This window comes from Heterodontus francisci, unplaced genomic scaffold (assembly GCF_036365525.1).
Source record: "Heterodontus francisci isolate sHetFra1 unplaced genomic scaffold, sHetFra1.hap1 HAP1_SCAFFOLD_374, whole genome shotgun sequence".
Classification (NCBI taxonomy): Eukaryota; Metazoa; Chordata; class Chondrichthyes; order Heterodontiformes; family Heterodontidae; genus Heterodontus; species Heterodontus francisci.
The window spans coordinates 354072-377563 of record NW_027140800.1 but is presented as its reverse complement, the minus strand read 5'-3'; the positions used below and the strand labels follow the sequence as shown (position 1 = coordinate 377563).

The 23492-nt window shown below is 49.9% G+C and overlaps 2 pseudogenes; both read right to left on the bottom strand.

The window, feature by feature from the left end:
- Positions 1-23: 23 nt before the first annotated feature.
- Positions 24-6822, bottom strand: LOC137361171 (zinc finger protein 585A-like; annotated as a pseudogene).
- A 565-nt stretch (positions 6823-7387) lies between these two features.
- On the bottom strand, positions 7388-21062 carry LOC137361170 (zinc finger protein 271-like; annotated as a pseudogene).
- Between the last annotated feature and the right edge of the window lie 2430 nt (positions 21063-23492).

Here is a 23492-nt window from a genome sequence, read left to right as displayed (position 1 = left end):
TGAATCTCTTTCCCACACTCTGAGCAGGTGAAAGGTCTCTCCCCAGTGTGAACTCACTGGTGTGTCAGCAGGTTGGATGACTGAGTGAATCACTTCCCACACTCTGAGCAGGTGAAAGGTCTCTCCTCAATGTGAACTCACTGTTGTTTCAGCAGGTGGGATGACTGAGTGAATCTCCTACCTGACTCTGCACAGCTGAATGTTCTCTCCCCAGTGTGAGCTCACTGGTGTATCAGCAGGTAGGAAGACTGAGTGAATCTCATCCCACAATCTGAGCAGGTGAACGGTCTCTCCCCTGTGTGAATTCACTGGTGTATCAGCAGGTAGGATGACTGAGTGAATCCCTTCCCACACTCTGAGCAGGTGAACGGTCTCTCCCCAGTGTGAACTCACTGGTATATCAGCAGGTAGGATGACTGAGTGAATCTCTTCCCACACTCTGAGCAGGTGAATGGTCTCTCCCCAGTGTGAACTCACTGGTGTATCAGCAGGCTGGATGACTGAGTGAATCTCATCCCACAGTCTGAGCAGGTGAATGGTCTCTCCCCAGTGTGAACTCACTGGTGTATCAGAAGGTAGGCTGACAGAGTGAATCTCTTCCGACACTCTGAGCAGGAGAACGGTCTCTCCCCAGTGTGAACTCACTGGTATATCAGCAGGTAGGATGACTGAGTGAATCTCCTACCAGCGTCTGAGCAGGTGAATGGTATCTCCCCAGTGTGAACTCACTGTTGCATCAGCAGGCAGGATGACTGAGTGAATCCCTTCCCACAATCTGAACAGATGAACGGTCTCTCACCAGTGATAACTCACTGGTGTATCAGCTGGTAGGATGACTGAGTGAATCTATATCCACACTCAGAGCAGGTGAACGGTCTCTCCCCAGTGTTAACTCAATGGTGTATCAGCAGTTTGGATGACTGAGTGAATCTCATCCCACTGTCTGTGCAGGTGAATGGTCTCTCCCCAGTGTGAACTCACTGGTGTATCAGAAGGTAGCATGACTGAGTGAATCTCTTCCGACACTCTGAGCAGGAGAACGGTCTCTCCCCAGTGTGAACTCACTGGTGTATCAGCAGGATGCAAGACTGAGTGAATCACTTCCCACACTCTGAGCAGGTGAATGGTCTCTCCCCAATGTGAACTCACTTTTGTTTCTGCAGGTAGGATGTCTGAGTGAATCTCCAACCAGACTCTGAGCAGGTGAATGGTCTCCCCCCAGTGTGAACTCACTGGTGTATCAGCAGGTAGGATGACTGAGTGAAACTCTTCCCGTACACTGAGCAGGTGAACGGTCTCTCCCCAGTGTGAACTCACTTGCGTATCAGCAGGACGGATGACTGATTTCATCCCTTCCCACACACTGAACAGGTGAACGGCCTCTCCCAAGTGTGAACTCACTGGTGTATCAGCAGGTAGAATGACTGAGTGCATCTCTTTCCCACACACTGAGCAGGTGAAAGGTCTCTCCCCAGTGTGAACTGATTGGTAAATCAGCAGGTTGGATGATTGAGTGAATCTCTTCCCACACTCTGAGCAGCTAAATCGTCTCTCCCCATTGTGAACTCACTGTTGTTTCAGCAGGTAGGATGACTGAGTGAATCTCCTACCTGAGTCTGAGCAGGTGAATGGTATCACCCCAGTGTGAACTCAGTGGTGTATCAGCAGGCAGGATGACGGAGTGAATCTCATCCCACACTCTGAGCAGCTGAATGGTCTCTCCCCAGTGGAACTCACTAGTGTATTAAAAGGTAGGATGACTGAGTGAATCTCTGTCCTCACTCAGAGTGGGTGAACGGTCTCTCCCCAGTGTTAACTCACTGGTGTATCAGCAGGTAGGATGACAGAGTGAATCTCTTTCCCACACTCTGAGCAGGTGAAAGGTCTCTCCCCTGTGTGAACTCACTGGTATATCAGCAGGTTGGATGACTGAGTGAATCACTTCCCACACTCTGAGAAGGTGAACGGTCTGTCCCCATTGTTAACTCACAGCTGTATCAGCAGTTAGGATGACTGAGTGAATCTCTTCCCACACTCTGAGCAAGTGAATGGTCTCTCCCCATTGTGAACTCACTGTTGTTTCAGCAGGTGGGATGCCTGACTGAATCTCCAACCAGACGCTGAGCAGGTGAATGGTCTCTCCCCAGTGCGAACTCACTGGTGTAACAGCAGGCAGGATGACTGAGTGAATATCATCCAACACTCTGAGCAGGGGAATGGTCTCTCCCCAGTGTGAACTCACTGGTGTATCAGAAGGTAGAATGAATGTGTGAAGCTCTTCCGACACGCTGAGCAGGTGAACGGTCTCTCCCCAGTGTGAACTCACTGGTGTATCAGCAGGTAGGATGACTGAGTGAATCTCTTCCGACACTCTGAGCAGGTGAACGGTGTCTCCCCAGTGTGAACTGATTGGTATCTCAGCAGGTTGGATGACTGATTGAATCACCTCCCACACTCTGAGCAGGTGAACGGTCTCTCCCCATTGTCAACTCACTGTTGTATCAGCAGGTAGGATAACTGAGTGAATCTCTTGCCACACTCTGAGCAGCTGAATGGTCTCTGCCCATTGTGAACTCACGGTTGTTTCAGCAGGTAGGATGACTGAGTGAATCACCTACCAGAGTCTGAGCAGGTGAATGGTCTCTCCCCAGTGTGAACTCACTGGTGTATCAGAAGGTAGGATGACTGAGTGCATCCCTTCCCACAATCTGAACAGGTGAACGGTCTCACCCCAGTGTTAACTCACTGATGTATCAGCAGGTAGGATGACAGAGTGAATCTCTTTCCCACACTCTGAGCAGGTGAAAGGTCTCTCCCCAGTGTGAACTCACTGGTATATCAGCAGATTGGATGACTGAGTGAATCACTTCCCACACTCTGAGCAGGTGAAAGGTCTCTCCCCAGTGTGAACTCACTGGTATATCAGCAGTTAGGATGACTGAGTGAATCTCTTCCCACACTCTGAGCAAGTGAATGGTCTCTCCACATTGTGAACTCACTGTTGTTTCAGCAGGTGGGATGCCTGACTGAATCTCCAACCAGACGCAGAGCAGGTGAATGGTCTCTCCCCAGTGTGAACTCACTGGTGTAACAGCAGGCAGGTTGACTGAGTGAATCTCATCCAACACTCTGAGCAGGGGAATGGTCTCTCCCCAGTGTGAACTCACTGGTGTATCAGAAGGTAGAATGACTGAGTGAATCTCTTCCGACACGCTGAGCAGGTGAACGGTCACGCCCCAGTGATAACACACTGGTGTATCAGCTTGTAGGATGACTGAGTGAATCTCTGTCCACACTCAGAGCAGGTGAACGGTCTCTCCCCACTGTCAACTCACTGGGGTATCAGCAGGTAGGATGACTGAGTAAATCCCTTCCCACACTCGGAACAGGTGAACGGTCTCTCCCAAGTGTGAACTCACTGGTGTATCAGCTGGCAGGATGACTGAGTGAATCTCATCCCACACTCTGAGCAGCTGAATGGTCTCTCCCCAGTGTGAACTCACAAGTGTATCAAAAAGTAGGATGACTGAGTGAATCTCTTCCGACACTCTGAGCAGGTGAACGGTCTCTCCCCAGTGTTAACTGATTGGTATATCAGCAGGTTGGATGACTGATTGAATCACCTCCCACACTCTGAGCAGGTGAACAGTCTCTCCCCATTGTGAACTCTACTGTTGTATCAGCAGGTAGGATGACTGAGTGAATCTCTTCCCACACTCTGAGCCGCTGAATGGTCTCTCCCCATTTTGAACTCACTGTTGTTTCAGCAGGTAGGATGACTGAGTGAATCTCCTACCAGAGTCTGAGCAGGTGAATGGTATCTCCCCAGTGTGAACTCACTTTTGTATCAGCAGGCAGGATGTCGGAGTGAATCTCATCCCACACTCTGAGCAGGTGAATGGTCTCTCCCCAGTGTGAACTCACTGGTGTATCAGAAGGTAGGATGACTGAGTGAATCCCTTCCCACAATCTGAACAGGTGAACGGTCTCTCACCAGTGATAACGCACTGGTGTATCAGCTGGTAGGATGACTGAGTGAATCTCTTCCCACACTCTGAGCAGTTGAATGGTCTCTCCCCATTGTGAACTCACTGTTGTTTCAGCAGGTAGGATGACTGAGTGAATCTCCTACCAGAGTCTGAGCAGGTGAATGGTATCTCCCCAGTGTGAAATCACTTGTGTGTCAGCAGGCAGTATGACTGAGTGAATCTCATCCCACACTCTGAGCAGCTGAATGGTCCCACCCCAGTGTGAACTCACTGGTGTATCAGCTGGTAGGATGACTGAGTGAATCTCATCCCACACTCTGAGCAGGTGAATGGTCTCTCCCCAGTGTGAACTCACTGAAGTATCAGAAGGTAGGATGACTGAGTGAATCCCTTCCCACAATCTGAACAGGTGAACGGTCTCTCCCCAGTGATAACTCACTGGTATATCAGCTGGTAGGATGACTGAGTGAATCTCCCTCCTCACTCTGACCAGGTGAACGGTCTCTCCCCAGTGTTAACTCACTTGTTTATCAGCACGTAGGATGACAGAGTGAATCTCTTTCCCACACTCTGAGCAGGTGAAATGTCTCTCCCCAGTATGAACTCATTGGTGTATCAGCAGGTAGGATGACTGAGTGAATCCCTTCCCACAATCTGAACAGGTGAACGGTCTCTCACCAGTGATAACGCACTGGTGTATCAGCTGGTATGATGACTGAGTGAATCTCTGTCCTCACTCAGAGCAGGTGAACGGTCTCTCCCCAGTGTTAACTCAATGGTGTATCAGCAGGCAGGATGACAGAGTGAATCTCTTTCCCACACTCTGAGCAGGTGAAAGGTCTCTCCCCAGTGTGAACCCACTGGTAAATCAGCAGGTTGGATGACTGAGTGAATCACTTCCCACACTCTGAGCAGGTGAACGGTCTCTCCCCATTGTTAACTCACTGATGTATCAGCTGTTAGGATGACTGAGTGAATCTCTTCCCACACTCTAAGCAAGTGAATGGTCTCTCCCCATTGTGAACTCACTGTTGTTTCTGCAGGTGGGATGTTTGACTGAATCTCCAACCAGACGCTGAGCAGGTGAAAGGTCTCTCCCCAGTGTGAACTCACTGGTGCAACAGCAGGCAGGATGACTGAGTGAATCTCATCCAACACTCTGATCAGGGGAATGGTCTCTCCCCAGTGTGAACTCACTGGTGTATCAGAAGGTAGAATGACTGAGTGAATCTCTTCCGACACGCTGAGCAGGTGAACGGTCTCTCCCCAGTGATAACACACTGGTATATCAGCTGGTCGGATGACTGAGTGAATCTCTGTCCAAACTCAGAGCAGGTGAACGGTCTCTCCCCACTGTCAACTCACTGGTGTATCAGCAGGTACTATGACTGATTGAATCTCTTCCCACACTCTGAACAGGTGAACGGTCTCTCCCCTGTGTGAACGCACTGATGTATCAGCAGGTAGGATGACTGAGTGAATCAATTCCCACACTCTGAACAGGTGAACGGTCTCTCCCAAGTGTGAAATCACTTGTGTGTCAGCAGGCAGTATGACTGAGTGAATCTCATCCCACACTCTGAGCAGCTGAATGGTCCCACCCCAGTGTGAACTCACTGGTGTATCAGCTGGTAGGATGACTGAGTGAATCTCATCCCACACTCTGAGCAGGTGAATGGTCTCTCCCCAGTGTGAACTCACTGAAGTATCAGAAGGTAGGATGACTGAGTGAATACCTTCCCACAATCTGAACAGGTGAACGGTCTCTCCCCAGTGATAACTCACTGGTATATCAGCTGGTAGGATGACTGAGTGAATCTCCCTCCTCACTCTGACCAGGTGAACGGTCTCTCCCCAGTGTTAACTCACTTGTTTATCAGCACGTAGGATGACAGAGTGAATCTCTTTCCCACACTCTGAGCAGGTGAAATGTCTCTCCCCAGTATGAACTCATTGGTGTATCAGCAGGTAGGATGACTGAGTGAATCTCTTCCGACACTCTGAAAAGGTGAACGGTCTCTCCCCAGTGTGAACTCACTGGTGTATCAGCAGGCAGGATGTCTGAGTGAATCTCATCCCACACTCTGAGATGCTGTCTGGTCTCACCCCAGTGTGAACTCACTGGTGTATCAGCTGGTAGGATGACTGAGTGAATCTCATCCCACACTCTGAGCAGGTGAACGGTATCTCCCCTGTGTGAACTCACTGGTGTATCCGCAGGTAGGATGACGAAGTGAATCTCTGTCCACACTCAGAGCAGGTGAACGGTCTCTCCCCAGTGTCAACTCACTGGTGCATCAGCAGGTAGGATGACAGTGTGAATCTCTTTCCCACTCTCTGAGCAGTTGAAAGGTCTCTCCCCAGTGTGAACCCACTGGTGCATCAGCAGGTAGAATGACAGAGTGAATCTCATCCATCACTCTGAGAAGGTGAGCGGTCTCTCCCAAGTGTGAACTCACTGGTGTATCAGCAAACAGGATGACTGAGTGAATCTCATCCCACACTCTGAGCAGCTGAATGATCTCTCCCCCGTGTGAACTCACTGGTGTATCAGCAGGTAGGATGACTGAGTGAATCTCATCCCACACTCTGAGAAGGTGAGTGGCCTCTCCCCAGTGTGAACTCACTGGTATACCGGCAGGTTGGATGACTGAGTGAATCACGTCCCACACTCTGAGGAGTTGAACGGTCTGTCCCACTTGTTAACTCACTCCTGTATCAGCAGTTAGGATGACTGATTGAATCACCTCCCACACTCTGAGCAGGTGAACGGTCTCTCCCCATTGTCAACTCACTGTTGTATCAGCAGGTAGGATGACTGAGTGAATCTCATCCCACACTCTGAGCAGCTGAACGGTCTCTCCCCAATGTGAACTCACTTTTGTTTCTGCAGGTAGGATGTCTGAGTGAATCTCCAACCAGAGTCTGAGCAGGTGAATGGTATTTCCCCAGTGTGAACTCACTGGTGTATCAGCAGGCAGGATGACTGAGTGAATCCCTTCCCACAATCTGAACAGGTGAACGGTCTCTCCCCAGTGTGAACTTACTGGTGTATCAGCAGGTAGGATGACTGAGTGAATCCCTTCCCACAATCTGAACAGGTGAACGGTCTCTCCCCACTGTTAACCCACTGGTGTATCAGCAGGTAGGATGAGAGAGGGAATCTCTTTCACACAGTCTGAGCAGGTGAAATGTCTCTCCCGTGTGTGAACTCCCTGGTGTATCAGAAGGTAGGATGACTGAGTGAATCTCTTCCGACACTCTGAGCAGGTGAACGGTCTCTCCCCAGTGTGAACTCACTGGTATATCAGCAGGTTGGATTACTGAGTGAATCACTTCCCATACTCTGAGCAGGTGAACGGTCTGTCCCCATTGTTAACTCACTGCTGTCTCAGCAGTTAGGATGACTGAGTGAATCTCCAACCAGACGCTGAGCAGGTGTATCGTCTCTCCCCAGTGTGAACGCACTGGTGCAACAGCAGGTAGGATGACTGAGTGAATCTCATCCCACACTCTGAGCAGCTGAATGGTCCCACCCCCGTGTGAACTCACTGGTTTATCAGAAGGTAGGATGACTGAGTGAATCTCTTCCGACACTCTGAGCAGGTGAACGGTCTCTCCCCATTGTGAACTCACTGGTGTATCAGCAGGCAGGATGACTGACTGAATCTCATCCCACACTCTGAGCAGGTGAATGGTCTCTCCCCAAAGTGAACTCACTGGTGTATCAGCACGTCGGATGACTGAGTGAATCTCATCCCACACTATGAGCAGGTGAATGGTCTCTCCCCAGTGTGAACTCACTGGTGTATCATAAGGTAGGATGACTGAGTGAATCTCTTCCCACAATCTGAACAGGTGAACGGTCTCTCCCCAGTGATAAGTAACTGGTGTATCAGCTGGTAGGATGACTGAGTGAATCTCCGTCCACACTCTGACCAGGTGAACGGTCTATCCCCAGTGTTAACTGACTGGTTTATCAGCAGGTAGGATGAAAGAGTGAATCTCTGTCCTCACTCAGAGCTGATGAACGGTCTCTCCCCAGTGTGAATCTCTTACCCACACACTGAGCAGGTTTAATGTCTCTCCCCATTGTGAACTCACTGGTGCATCAGCAGTTTGGATGACTGAGTGAATCTCATCCCACACTCTGAGCAGCTGATTGGTCTCTCCCCAGTTTGAAATCACTGGTGTATCAGCAGGTAGGATGACTGAGTGAATCTCTTCCGACACTCTGAAAAAGTGAACGGTCTCTCCCCAGTGTGAACTCACTTGTGTATCAGCAGGCAGGATGACTGAGTGAATCTCAACCCACACTCTGAGCTGCTGAATGGTCTCTCCCCAGTGTGAACTCACTGGTGTATCAGCAGGTAGGATGACAGAGTGAATCTCATCCCACACTCTGAGCAGGTGAACGGTATCTCCCCTGTGTGAACTCACTGGTGTATCAGCAGTTAGGATGACTGAGTGAATCCCTTCCCACACTCTGAACAGGTGAACGGTCTCTCCCAAGTGTGAACTCACTGTTGTATCAGCAGGCAGGATGACTGAGTGAATCTCATCCCTCACTCTGAGCAGCTGAATGGTCTCTCCACAGTGTGAACTCACTGGTGTATCAAAAGGTTGGTAAGACTGAGTGAATCTCTTCCGACACTCTGAGCAGGTGAACGGTCTCTCCCCAGTGTGAACTCACTGGTGTATCAGCAGGTAGTATGACTGAGTGAATCTCTTCCCAAACTCTGAGCAAGAGAATGGTCTCTCCCCATTGTGCACTCCCTGTTGTTTCAGAAGGTAGGATGCCTGACTGAATCTCCTACCAGACGCTGAGCAGGTGAATGGTCTCTCCCCAGTGTGAACTCACTGGTGTCACATCAGGCAGGATGAATGAGTGAATCTCATCCAACACTCTGAGCAGGGGATTGGTCTCTCCCCAGTGTGAACTCACTGGTGTATCAGAAGGTAGAATGACTGAGTGAATCTCTTCCGACTCGCTGAGCAGGTGAATGGTCTCTCCCCATTGTGAACTCACTGCTGTATCAGCAGGTAGGATGACTGAGTGAATCCCTTCCACACTCAGAGCAGGTGAACGGTCTCTCCCCACTGTCAACTCACTGGTGTATCAGCAGGTAGCGTGACTGAGTGAATGCCTTCCCACACTCTGATCAGGTGAACGGTCTCTCCCAAGAGTGAACTCACTGGTGTATCAGCAGGCAGGATGACTGAGTGTATCTCATTCCACACTCTGAGCATGTGAACGGTCTCTCCTGTGTGTGAACGCACTGGTGTATCAGCAGGTAGGATGACTGAGTGAATCCCTTCCCACACTCTGAACAGGTGAACGGTCTCTCCCAAGTGTGAACTCACTTGTGTAGCAGCAGGCAGGATGACTGAGTGAATCACCTCCCACACTCTGAGCAGGTGAATGGTCTCTCCCCAGTGTGAACTCACTGGTGTATCAGCAGGTAGGATGACTGAGTGAATCCCTTCCCACAATCTGAACAGGTGAACGGTCTCTCCCCAGTGATAACTCACTGGTGTATCAGCTGGTAGGATGACAGAGTGAATCTCTGTCCTCACTCAGAGCTGGTGAACGGTCTCTCCCCAGTGTGAACTCACTGGTGTATCAGCAGGTAGGATGACAGAGTGAATCTCTTTCCCACACTCTGAGAATGTGAAAGGTCTCTCCCCAGTGTGAACTCACTTGTGTATCAGCAGGCAGGATGACTGAGTGAATCACCTCCCACACTCTGAGCAGCTGAATGGTCTCTCCCCAGTGTGAACTCACTGGAGTATCAGAAGGTAGGATGACTGAGTGCATCTTTTTTTTTTTTTTTTTTTTTTTTTTTTTTTTTTTTCCCGGCGGAGCAGCAGGAGAAGGTAGCGACTCTTCGTTGGGTGAGTGAAGGCATCAGGAGCTGTGTTTTAAAAGTAAGTACTTACTGTTTTACTTACTGTTTTCCTTGTCTTTGAGTTTCTTTTGGCGCCGGAGGAACCGGAAGCTGGTCGGCAGCGAGGACTCCTGGGTAGGTATTTTCCTTAAAGGTGCGGAGCTGAGTAAACCCGAGCCACTACGCATGTAGTGTGTCCCACCCATCCTCCTCCTCTAACCTAATAATAAGACCCTTTTTACCCTCCTCCTCTAACCAAAAAGGACTGAGAAAGTAAGCTATTTACTGTTTTTGTTAATATCTATAGTTGTACTTAACTAAGGGGTAATTGAATAAAAGAAATGGCAGCCAGTGTAGTGTATTGCTCCTCCTGCAGAATGTTCGAGGTGAGGGGAACCTCCGGTGACCCTGCCGACTTCACCTGCTGGAAGTGCATCCGTCTCCAGCTCCTATCAGACCGTGTTAGGGAATTGGAGCTGGAGCTGGATGAACTGAGGATCATTCGGGAAGCTGAGGGGTTGATAGATAGAAGCTACACGGAGGTCGTTACTCCACAAATCAAAGGCAGCTGGGTAACAGTTAGAGGTGGGAAGAGGTCAGTGCAGGGATCTCCTGTGGTCGTTCCCCTCAACAACAAGTATACAGTTTTAGATACTGTTGGGGGGGACGGCCTATCGGGGGCAGGCTGCAGTGACCGGGCCTCTGGCACGGGGTCCTGCACTGTGGCTCAGAAGGGAAGGAGGGAAAATGGGAGAGCACTAGTCATCGGGGACTCGATGGTGAGGAGTACGGACAGGCGGTTCTGTGGGCGCAGGCGAGACGCACGGATGGTTTGTTGCCTCCCTGGTGCCAGGGTCCGTGATGTTTGTGATCGCGCCTTCAGGATCCTTAAAGGGGAGGGGGAGCAGCCAGAGGTCGTGGTGCACATTGGCACCAACGACGTAGGAAGGAAGGGTGGCACAGATGTTAGAAGTGAGTTTAGGGAGTTAGGCTGGAAGCTGAAAGCTCGGACGGACAGAGTTGTTATCTCTGGTTTGTTGCCGGCGCCACGTGATAGTGAGGCTAGGAATAGGGAGAGAGCACAGCTGAACACGTGGCTGCAGGAATGGTGTAGGAGGGAGGGCTTCCAGTTCTTGGATAATTGGACTGCATTCTGGGGAAGATGGGACCTGTTCAAACAGGACGGGCTGCATCTGAACCAGAGGGGCACCAATATCCTGGGAGGGAGGTTTGCTAGTACTGTTCGGGAGGGTTTAAACTAGTTTGGGAGGGGGATGGGAACCGGACTTGTAATCCAGGGACCAGTGGGTCCACTCAGAAAGACAAAGAGTGTAGTGAGGTATTGGGGAAGGTAGCACTGTCACAGAGGACAGACAGATGGGCACGGAGAAGGGTTAAAGTGCGTATACTTCAACGCAAGAAGTATCAGGAATAAGGTGAGTGAATTGAAGGCGTGGATGGGCACTTGGGACTACGATGTTGTGGCCATCACTGAAACGTGGATAGGTGAGGGGGAGGAATGGTTCTTGGAGGTACCTGGTTATAGATGTTTTCATAAGATTAGGAATGGTGGTAAAAGAGGTGGGGGGGTGGCATTGTTAGTTAGAAATAGTGTAACAACTGCTGAAAGAATTTTCGAGGAGGATCTGCCGACTGAGGCACTGTGGGTTGAGGTCAGGAACAGGAAAGGAGCAGTCACCTTGATGGGAGTTTTCTATAGGCCCCCCAATAGCAGCACGGAGGTGGAAGAGCAGATTGGGAAACAGATTTTGGAAAGGAGCAGAAGTCACAGGGTAGTAATTATGGGGGATTTCAACTTCCCAAATATTGATTGGCAACTCTTTAGATCGAATAGTTTGGATGGGGTAGTGTTTGTGCAGTATGTCCAGGAAGCTTTTCTGACTCAGTATGTAGACTGCCCGACCAGAGGGGAGGCAATATTGGATTTGGTACTAGGTAATGAACCAGGGCAAGTGATAGAGCTGTTGGTGGGCGAGCACTTTGGAGATAGTGATCACAATTCTGTAGCATTCACTGTGGTAATGGAGAGGGATAGGTATGTGCAACAGGGCAAGGTTTACAATTGGGGGAAGGGTAGATATGATGCTGTCAGGCAGGAACTGAGGAGCATAAGTTGGGAGCATATGCTGGCAGGGAAGGGCACGGTCGAAATGTGGAACTTTTTCAAGGAGCAGATAGTAGGGGCCATTGATAAGCATGTCCCTGTCAGACAGGGAAGGGATGGTCATGTGAGGGAACCGTGGTTGACAAGAGAGGTTGAGAGTCTTGTTAGGAAGAAGAAGGATGCGTATATAAAGTTGAGGAAAAAGGGCACAGGCATAGCTCTGGAGGGATACAAGATGGCCAGGAAGGATCTGAAGAAAGGGATTAGGAGAGCTAAGAGAGGGCATGAAAAATGCTTGGCGGGTAGGATAAAAGAAAACCCCAAGGCCTTTTACGCGTATGTCAGAAATATGAGGATGACCAGGGGGACCATAGGTCCGGTCAAGGACAATAGCGGGAGACTGTGTGTTGAGCCGGAAGAGATAAGTGAGGTTTTGAATGAGTACTTCTCTTCGGTATTTACGAATGAGAAGGGGTGTATTACTGAAGAGGACGGTGTGAAACAGACTGGTAAGCTCGAGGAAGTGCTCGTTAGGAGGGAAGATGTGTTGGGGTTTTTGAATAACTTGAAGATAGACAAGTCTCCCGGGCCTGACGGGGTATATCCAAGGATGTTATGGGAAGCAAGGGATGAAATTGCAGAGCCGTTGGCAATGATCTTTTCATCTTCTCTGCTGACGGGGGTGGTACCAGGTGATTGGAGGGTGGCAAATGTTGTGCCCCTGTTCAAGAAAGGGAATAGGAACAACCCTGGGAATTACAGGCCAGTTAGTCTTACTTCGGTGGTAGGCAAGTTGATGGAAAAGGTGCTGAGGGATAGGATTTCTGAGCATCTGGAAAGACACTGCTTGATTCGGGACAGTCAGCACGGTTTTGTGAGGGGTAGGTCTTGCCTCACAAGCCTGATTGAATTCTTTGAGCAGGTGACCAAGCAAGTGGATGAGGGTAAACCAGTGGATGTGGTGTACATGGATTTTAGTAAGGCATTTGATAAGGTCCCCCATGGTAGACTTATGGAGAAAGTCAGGAGGCATGGGATAGTGGGGAATGTGGCCAGTTGGATTAAGAATTGGCTAACTGATAGAAGGCAGAGAGTGGTCTTAGATGGTAAATACTCAGCCTGGAGCCCAGTTACCAGTGGCGTGCCGCAGGGATCAGTTCTGGGTCCTCTCCTGTTTGTGATTTTTATTAACGACTTGGATGAGGAAGTCGAAGGGTGGGTCAGTAAATTTGCAGATGATACAAAGGTTGGTGGAGTTGTGGATACCGAGGAGGGCTATTGTCGTCTGCAAAGGGACTTGGATAGGTTGCAGTGCTGGGCTGAAAAGTGGCAGATGGAGTTTAACCCTGAAAAGTGTGAGGTCGTCCATTTTGGAAGGACAAACATGAATGCAAAATACTGGGTTAACGGTAGGGTTCTTGGGCATGTGGAGGAGCAGAGAGACCTTGGGGTCTATGTGCATAGATCATTGAAAGTTGCAACTCAAGTGGATAGGGCTGTGAAGAAGGCATATGGGGTGTTAGCGTTCATTAGCAGAGGGATTGAATTTAAGAGCCGTGAGGTGATGATGCAGCTGTACAGGACCTTGGTAAGGCCTCATTTGGAGTACTGTGTGCAGTTCTGGTCGCCTCATTTTAGGAAGGATGTGGAAGCCTTGGAGAGGGTGCAGAGGAGATTTACCAGGATGTTGCCTGGAATGGAGAATAAGTCTTACGAGGAAAGGCTGAACATTCTAGGCCTCTTCTCATTAGAAAGGAGAAGGATGAGGGGTGACATGATAGAGGTTTATAAGATGATCAGGGGAATAGATAGGGTAGACAGTCAGAAACTTTTTCCCCGGGTGGAGCAAAGCGTTACAAGGGGTCATAAATTTAAGGTGAAGGGTGGGAGATATAAGGGGGATGTCAGGGGAAGGTTCTTTACCCAGAGAGTGGTCGAGGCATGGAATGCCTTGCCCGGGGAAGTTGTTGAGTCAGAAACTTTAGGGACTTTCAAAAGGCTTTTGGATAGGTATATGGATAAAGGAGAATGATGGGGTATAGATTAAATTGTCCTTGACAGAGGACAAAGGATCGGCACAACATTGTGGGCCGAAGGGCCTGTTCTGTGCTGTATGTTCTATGTTCTATGTTCTATGTTCTATCTCATCCCACACTCTGAGCAGGTGAACGGTCTCTCCCCTGTGTGAACGCACTGGTGTATCAGCAGGTAGGATGACTGAGTGAATCTCTTCCCACACTCTGAACAGGTGAACGGTCTCTCCCATTTGTGAACTCACTTGTGTATCAGCAGGCGAGATGACTGAGTGAATCACCTCCCACACTCTGAGCAGCTGAATGGTCTCTCCCCAGTGTGCACTCACTGGTGTATCATAAGGTAGTATGACTGAGTGAATCTCATCCCACACTCTGAGCATGTGAACGGTATCTCCCCTGTGTTAACTCACTGGTGTATCAGCAGGTAGGATGACTGAGTGAATCTCATCCCACACTCTGAGCATGTGAACGGTATCTCCCCTGTGTTAACTCACTGGTGTATCAGCATTTCGGATGACTGAGTAAATCTCATCCCACAGTCTGAGCAGGTGAATGGTCTCTCCCCAGTGTGAACTCACTGGTGTATCAGCAGGCAGGATGACTGAGTGAATCTCATCCCACACTCTGAGCTGCTGAATGGTCTCTCCCCAGTGTGAACTCACTGGTGTATCAGCAGGTAGGATGACTGAGTGAATCACATCCCACACTCTGAGCATGTGAACAGTATCTCCCCTGTGTTCACTCACTGGTGTATCAGCAGGTAGGATGACTGAGTGAATCCCTTCTCACACTCTGAGCAGGTGAACGGTCTCTCCCCTGTGTGAACTCACTGGTATATCAGCAGGTTGGATGACTGAGTGAATAACTTCCCACACTCTGAGCAGGTGAACGGTCTGTCCCCATTGTTAACTCACTGTTGTATCAGCAGTTAGGATGACTGAGTGAATCTCTTCCCACACTCTGAGCAAGTGAATGGTCTCTCCCCATTGTGAACTCACTGTTGTTTCAGCAGGTGGGATGCCTGACTGAATCTCCTACCAGACGCTGAGCAGGTGAATGGTCTCTCCCCAGTGTGAACCCACTGGTGTATCAGCAGGTAGGATGACTGAGTGAATCTCGTCCGACACTCTGAGCAGGTGAACGGTCTCTCCCCAGTGTGAACTCACTGGTGTATCAGCAGGTAGGATGACTGAGTGAATCCATTCCACACTCTGAAAAGGTGAACGGTTTCTCCCCAGTGATAACTCACTAGTGTATCAGCTGGTAGGATGACTGAGTGAATCTCTGTCCACACTCTGAACAGGTGAACGGTCTCTCCCATTTGTGAACTCACTTGTGTATCAGCAGGCGAGATGACTGAGTGAATCACCTCCCACACTCTGAGCAGCTGAATGGTCTCTCCCCAGTGTGAACTCACTGGTCTATCAGCAGGCAGGATGACTGAGTGAATCTCATCCCACACTCTGAGCATGTGAACGGTATCTCCCCTGTGTTAACTCACTGGTGTATCAGCATTTCGGATGACTGAGTAAATCTCATCCCACAGTCTGAGCAGGTGAATGGTCTCTCCCCAGTGTGAACTCACTGGTGTATCAGCAGGCAGGATGACTGAGTGAATCTCATCCCACACTCTGAGCTGCTGAATGGTCTCTCTCCAGTGTGAACTCACTGGTGTATCAGCAGGTAGGATGACTGAGTGAATCACATCCCACACTCTGAGCATGTGAACGGTATCTCCCCTGTGTTAACTCACTGGTGTATCAGCAGGTAGGATGACTGAGTGAATCCCTTCTCACACTCTGAGCAGGTGAACGGTCTCTCCCCTGTGTGAACTCACTGGTATATCAGCAGGTTGGATGACTGAGTGAATAACTTCCCACACTCTGAGCAGGTGAACGGTCTGTCCCCATTGTTAACTCACTGTTGTATCAGCAGTTAGGATGACTGAGTGAATCTCTTCCCACACTCTGAGCAAGTGAATGGTCTCTCCCCATTGTGAACTCACTGTTGTTTCAGCAGGTGGGATGCCTGACTGAATCTCCTACCAGACGCTGAGCAGGTGAATGGTCTCTCCCCAGTGTGAACCCACTGGTGTATCAGCAGGTAGGATGACTGAGTGAATCTCGTCCGACACTCTGAGCAGGTGAACGGTCTCTCCCCAGTGTGAACTCACTGGTGTATCAGCAGGTAGGATGACTGAGTGAATCCATTCCACACTCTGAAAAGGTGAACGGTTTCTCCCCAGTGATAACTCACTAGTGTATCAGCTGGTAGGATGACTGAGTGAATCTCTGTCCACACTCTGAACAGGTGAACGGTCTCTCCCATTTGTGAACTCACTTGTGTATCAGCAGGCGAGATGACTGAGTGAATCACCTCCCACACTCTGAGCAGCTGAATGGTCTCTCCCCAGTGTGAACTCACTGGTGTATCATAAGGTAGTATGACTGAGTGAATCTCATCCCACACTCTGAGCATGTGAACGGTATCTCCCCTGTGTTAACTCACTGGTGTATCAGCAGGTAGGATGACTGAGTGAATCTCATCCCACACTCTGAGCATGTGAACGGTATCTCCCCTGTGTTAACTCACTGGTGTATCAGCATTTCGGATGACTGAGTGAATCTCATCCCACACTCTGAGCTGCTGATTGGTCTCTCCCCAGTGTGAATTCACTGTTGTATCAGCAGGTAGGATGACTGAGTGAATCACATCCCACACTCTGAGCATGTGAACGGTATCTCCCCTGTGTTAACTCACTGGTGTATCAGCAGGTAGGATGACTGAGTGAATCCCTTCTCACACTCTGAGCAGGTGAACGGTCTCTCCCCAGTGTGAACTCACTGGTATATCAGCAGGTTGGATGACTGAGTGAATCACTTCCCACACTCTGAGCAGGGGAATGGTCTCTCCCCAGTGTGAACTCACTGGTGTATCAGCAGGTAGGATGACTGAGTGAATCCATTCCACACTCTGAAAAGGTGAACGGTTTCTCCCCAGTGATAACTCACTAGTGTATCAGCTGGTAGGATGACTGAGTGAATCTCTGTCCACACTCAGAGCAGGTGAACGGTCTCTCCCCACTGTCAACTCACTGGTGTATCAGCAGGTAGGATGACTGAGTGAATCCCTTCCCACACTCTGAACAGATGAACGGTCTCTCCCAAGTGTGAACTCACTGGTGTATCAGCAGGCAGGATGACAGAGCGAATCTCATCCCACACTCTGAGCAGGTGAACGGTCTCTCCCCTGTGCGAACGCACTGGTGTATCAGCAGGTAGGATGAATGAGTGAATCCCTTCCCACACGCTGAACAGGTGAACGGTCTCTACCAAGTGTGAACTCACTTGTGTATCAGCAGGCAGGATGACTGAGTGAATCACCTCCCACACTCTGAGCAGCTGAATGGTCTCTCCCCAGTGTGAACTCACTGGTGTATCAGAAGGTAGGATGACTGAGTGCATCTCATCCCACACTTTGAACAGGTGAACGGTCTCTCCCCTGTGCGAACGCACTGGTGTATCAGCAGGTAGGATGACTGAGTGAATCCCTTCCCACACGCTGAACAGGTGAACGGTCTCTCCCAAGTGTGAACTCACTTGTGTATCAGCAGGCAGGATGACTGAGTGAATCACCTCCCGCACTCTGAGCAGCTGAATGGTCTCTCCCCAGTGTGAACTCACTGGTGTATCAGAAGGTAGGATGACTGATTGCATCTCATCCCACACTCTGAGCAGGTGAACGGTCTCTCCCCTGTGTGAACGCACTGGTGTATCAGAAGGTAGGATGACTGAGTATATCTCATCCCACACTCTGAGCAGGTGAACGGTCTCTCCCCTGTGTGAACGCACTGGTGTCTCAGCAGGCGAGATGACTGAGTGAATCACCTCCCACACTCTGAGCAGCTGAATGGTCTCTCCCCAGTGTGAACTCACTGGTGTATCAGAAGGTAGTATGACTGAGTGAATCTCTTCCGAAACTCTGAGCAGGTGAACGGTCTCTCCCCAGTGAAAACTCTCTGGTGTATCAGAAGGTAGGATGACTGAGTGAATCCCTTCCCACAATCTGAACAGGTGAACGGTCTCTCCCCAGTGATAACTCACTGGTGTATCAGCTGGTAGGATGACTGAGTGAATCTCTTTCCTCACTCAGAGCTGGTGAACGGTCCCTCCCCAGTGTTAACTCACTGGTGTATAAGCAGGTAGGATGACAGAGTGAATCTCTTTCCCACACTCTGAGCAGGTGAAATGTCTCTCCCCATTTTGAACTCACTTGTATATCAGCAGGTTGGATGACAGAGTGAATCACTTCCCACACTCTGAGCTGCTGAATGGTCTCTCCCCAGTGTGAACTCACTGGTGTATCAGCAGGTAGGATGACTGAGTGAATCACATCCCACACTCTGAGCATGTGAACGGTATCTCCCCTGTGTTAACTCACTGGTGTATCAGCAGGTAGGATGACTGAGTGAATCCCTTCTCACACTCTGAGCAGGTGAACGGTCTCTCCCCTGTGTGAACTCACTGGTATATCAGCAGGTTGGATGACTGAGTGAATAACTTCCCACACTCTGAGCAGGTGAACGGTCTGTCCCCATTGTTAACTCACTGTTGTATCAGCAGTTAGGATGACTGAGTGAATCTCTTCCCACACTCTGAGCAAGTGAATGGTCTCTCCCCATTGTGAACTCACTGTTGTTTCAGCAGGTGGGATGCCTGACTGAATCTCCTACCAGACGCTGAGCAGGTGAATGGTCTCTCCCCAGTGTGAACCCACTGGTGTATCAGCAGGTAGGATGACTGAGTGAATCTCGTCCGACACTCTGAGCAGGTGAACGGTCTCTCCCCAGTGTGAACTCACTGGTGTATCAGCAGGTAGGATGACTGAGTGAATCCATTCCACACTCTGAAAAGGTGAACGGTTTCTCCCCAGTGATAACTCACTAGTGTATCAGCTGGTAGGATGACTGAGTGAATCTCTGTCCACACTCTGAACAGGTGAACGGTCTCTCCCATTTGTGAACTCACTTGTGTATCAGCAGGCGAGATGACTGAGTGAATCACCTCCCACACTCTGAGCAGCTGAATGGTCTCTCCCCAGTGTGAACTCACTGGTGTATCATAAGGTAGTATGACTGAGTGAATCTCATCCCACACTCTGAGCATGTGAACGGTATCTCCCCTGTGTTAACTCACTGGTGTATCAGCAGGTAGGATGACTGAGTGAATCTCATCCCACACTCTGAGCATGTGAACGGTATCTCCCCTGTGTTAACTCACTGGTGTATCAGCATTTCGGATGACTGAGTGAATCTCATCCCACACTCTGAGCTGCTGATTGGTCTCTCCCCAGTGTGAATTCACTGTTGTATCAGCAGGTAGGATGACTGAGTGAATCACATCCCACACTCTGAGCATGTGAACGGTATCTCCCCTGTGTTAACTCACTGGTGTATCAGCAGGTAGGATGACTGAGTGAATCCCTTCTCACACTCTGAGCAGGTGAACGGTCTCTCCCCAGTGTGAACTCACTGGTATATCAGCAGGTTGGATGACTGAGTGAATCACTTCCCACACTCTGAGCAGGGGAATGGTCTCTCCCCAGTGTGAACTCACTGGTGTATCAGCAGGTAGGATGACTGAGTGAATCCATTCCACACTCTGAAAAGGTGAACGGTTTCTCCCCAGTGATAACTCACTAGTGTATCAGCTGGTAGGATGACTGAGTGAATCTCTGTCCACACTCAGAGCAGGTGAACGGTCTCTCCCCACTGTCAACTCACTGGTGTATCAGCAGGTAGGATGACTGAGTGAATCCCTTCCCACACTCTGAACAGATGAACGGTCTCTCCCAAGTGTGAACTCACTGGTGTATCAGCAGGCAGGATGACAGAGCGAATCTCATCCCACACTCTGAGCAGGTGAACGGTCTCTCCCCTGTGCGAACGCACTGGTGTATCAGCAGGTAGGATGAATGAGTGAATCCCTTCCCACACGCTGAACAGGTGAACGGTCTCTACCAAGTGTGAACTCACTTGTGTATCAGCAGGCAGGATGACTGAGTGAATCACCTCCCACACTCTGAGCAGCTGAATGGTCTCTCCCCAGTGTGAACTCACTGGTGTATCAGAAGGTAGGATGACTGAGTGCATCTCATCCCACACTTTGAACAGGTGAACGGTCTCTCCCCTGTGCGAACGCACTGGTGTATCAGCAGGTAGGATGACTGAGTGAATCCCTTCCCACACGCTGAACAGGTGAACGGTCTCTCCCAAGTGTGAACTCACTTGTGTATCAGCAGGCAGGATGACTGAGTGAATCACCTCCCGCACTCTGAGCAGCTGAATGGTCTCTCCCCAGTGTGAACTCACTGGTGTATCAGAAGGTAGGATGACTGATTGCATCTCATCCCACACTCTGAGCAGGTGAACGGTCTCTCCCCTGTGTGAACGCACTGGTGTATCAGAAGGTAGGATGACTGAGTATATCTCATCCCACACTCTGAGCAGGTGAACGGTCTCTCCCCTGTGTGAACGCACTGGTGTCTCAGCAGGCGAGATGACTGAGTGAATCACCTCCCACACTCTGAGCAGCTGAATGGTCTCTCCCCAGTGTGAACTCACTGGTGTATCAGAAGGTAGTATGACTGAGTGAATCTCTTCCGAAACTCTGAGCAGGTGAACGGTCTCTCCCCAGTGAAAACTCTCTGGTGTATCAGAAGGTAGGATGACTGAGTGAATCCCTTCCCACAATCTGAACAGGTGAACGGTCTCTCCCCAGTGATAACTCACTGGTGTATCAGCTGGTAGGATGACTGAGTGAATCTCTTTCCTCACTCAGAGCTGGTGAACGGTCCCTCCCCAGTGTTAACTCACTGGTCTATAAGCAGGTAGGATGACAGAGTGAATCTCTTTCCCACACTCTGAGCAGGTGAAATGTCTCTCCCCATTTTGAACTCACTTGTATATCAGCAGGTTGGATGACAGAGTGAATCACTTCCCACACTCTGAGCAGCTGAACGGTCTCTCCCCATTGTCAACTCACTGTTGTATCAGCAGGTAGGATGACAGAGTGAATCTCCTACCACACTCTGAGCAGGTGAATGGTCTCTCCCCAGTGTGAACTCACTGGTGTATCAGAAGGTTGGATGACTGAGTGAATCCCTTCCCACAATCTGAACAGGTGAACGGTCTCTCGCCAGTGATATCCAACTGGTGCATCAGCTGGTAGGATGACTGAGTGAATCTCCGTCCACACTCAGACCAGGTGAACGGTCTATCCCCAGTGTTAACTCAGTGGTTTATCAGCAGGTAGGATGACAGAGTGAATCTCTTTCCCACACTCTGAGCAGGTTTAATGTCTCTCCCCAGTGTGAGCTCACTGGTGTATCAGCAGTTTGGATGACTGAGTGAATCTCATCCCACACTCTGAGCAGCTGAATGGTCTCTCCCCAGTTTGAACTCACTGGTGTATCAGCTGGTAGGATGACTGAGTGCATCTCTTCCGACACTCTGAAAATGTGAAAGGTCTCTCCCCAGTGTGAACTCACTTGTGTATCAGCAGGCAGGATGACTGAGTGAATCTCATCCCACACTCTGAGCTGCTGAATGGTCTATCCCCAGTGTGAACTCACTGGTGTATCAGCAGGTAGGATGACTGAGTGAATCTCATCCCACACTCTGAGCAGGTGAACGGTATCTCACCTGTGTGAACTCACTGGTGCATCAGCAGTTAGGATGACTGAGTGAATCCCTTCCCACATTCTGAACAGGTGAACGGTCTCTCCCAAGTGTGAACTCACTGGTGTATCAGCAGGAAGGATGACTGAGTGAATCTCATCCCACACTCTGAGCAGCTGAATGTTCTCTCCCCAGTGTGAACTCACTGGTGTATCAAAAGGTAGGATGACTGAGTGAATCTCTTCCGACACTCTGAGCTGGTGAACGGTCTCTCCCCAGTGTGAACTCACTGGTATATCAGCAGGTTGAATGACTGAATGAATCACTTCCCACACTCTGAGCAGGTGAACTGTCTCTCCCCATTGTTAACTCACTGTTGTATCAGCAGTTAGGATGACTGAGTGAATCTCTTCCCACACTCTGAGCAGGTGAATGGTCTCTCCCCAGTGTGAACTCACTGGTGTAACAGCAGGCAGGATGACTGAGTGAATCTCATCCAACACTCTGAGCAGGGGAATTGTCTCTCCCCAGTGTGAACTCACTGGCGTATCAGCAGGTAGGATGACTGAGCGAATCCCTTCCCACACTCTGAACAGGTGAACGGTCTCTCCCAAGTGTGAACTCACTGGTGTATCAGCAGGCAGGATGACTGAGTGCATCTCATCCCACACTCTGAGCAGGTGAACGGTCTCTCCCCTGTGTGAACGCACTGGTGTATCAGCAGGTAGGATGACTGAGTGAATCACTTCCAACACTCTGAACAGGTGAACGGTCTCTCCCAAGTGTGAACTCACTTGTGTATCAGCAGGCGAGATGACTGAGTGAATCACCTCCCGCACTCTGAGCAGCTGGATGGTCTCTCCCCAGTGTGAACTCACTGGTGTATCAGAAGGTAGGATGACTGAGTGAATCTCTTCCGACACTCTGAGCAGTTGAACGGTCACTCCACAGTGAGAACTCACTGTTGTATCAGCAGGCAGGATGACTGACTGAATCTCATCCCACACTCTGAGCAGGTGAATGGTCTCTCCCCAGTGAAAACCCACTGGGGTATCAGCTGTTAGGATTACTGAGTGAATCTCTGTCCTCACTCAGAGCAGGTGAACGGTCTCTCCCCAGTGTTAACTCACTGGTGTATCAGCAGGGAGGATGACAGAGTGAATCTCTTTCCCAAACTCTGAATATGTGAAACGTCTCTCCCCAGTGTGAACTCACTGGTGTATCAGCTGTTAGGATTACTGAGTGAATCTCTGTCCTCACTCAGAGCAGGTGAACGGTCTCACCCCATTGTTAACTCACTGTTGTATCAGCTGTTAGGATGACTGAGTGAATCTCTTCCCTCTCTCTGATCAAGTGAATGCTCTCTCCCCATTGTGAACTCACTGTTGTTTCAGCAGGTGGGATGCCTGACTGAATCTCCGACCAGTCGCTGAGCAGGTGAATGGTCTCTCCCCAGTGTGAACCCACTGGTGTATCAGCAGGTAGGATGACTGAGTAAATCCTTTCCCACACTCTGAAAGGGGAACGGTCTCTCCCCAGTGTGAACTCACTTATGTATCAGCAGATAGGATGACTGAGTGAACCTCTTCCCGTACACTGAGCAGGTGAACGGTCTCTCCCCAGTGTGAACTCACTGGTATATCAGCAGGTTGGATGACTGAGTGAATCACCTCCAACACTCTGATCAGCTGAATGGTCTCTCCCCATTGTCAACTCACTGTTGTATAAGCAGGTAGGATGACTGAGTGAATCTCCTACCAGAGTCTGAGCAGGTGA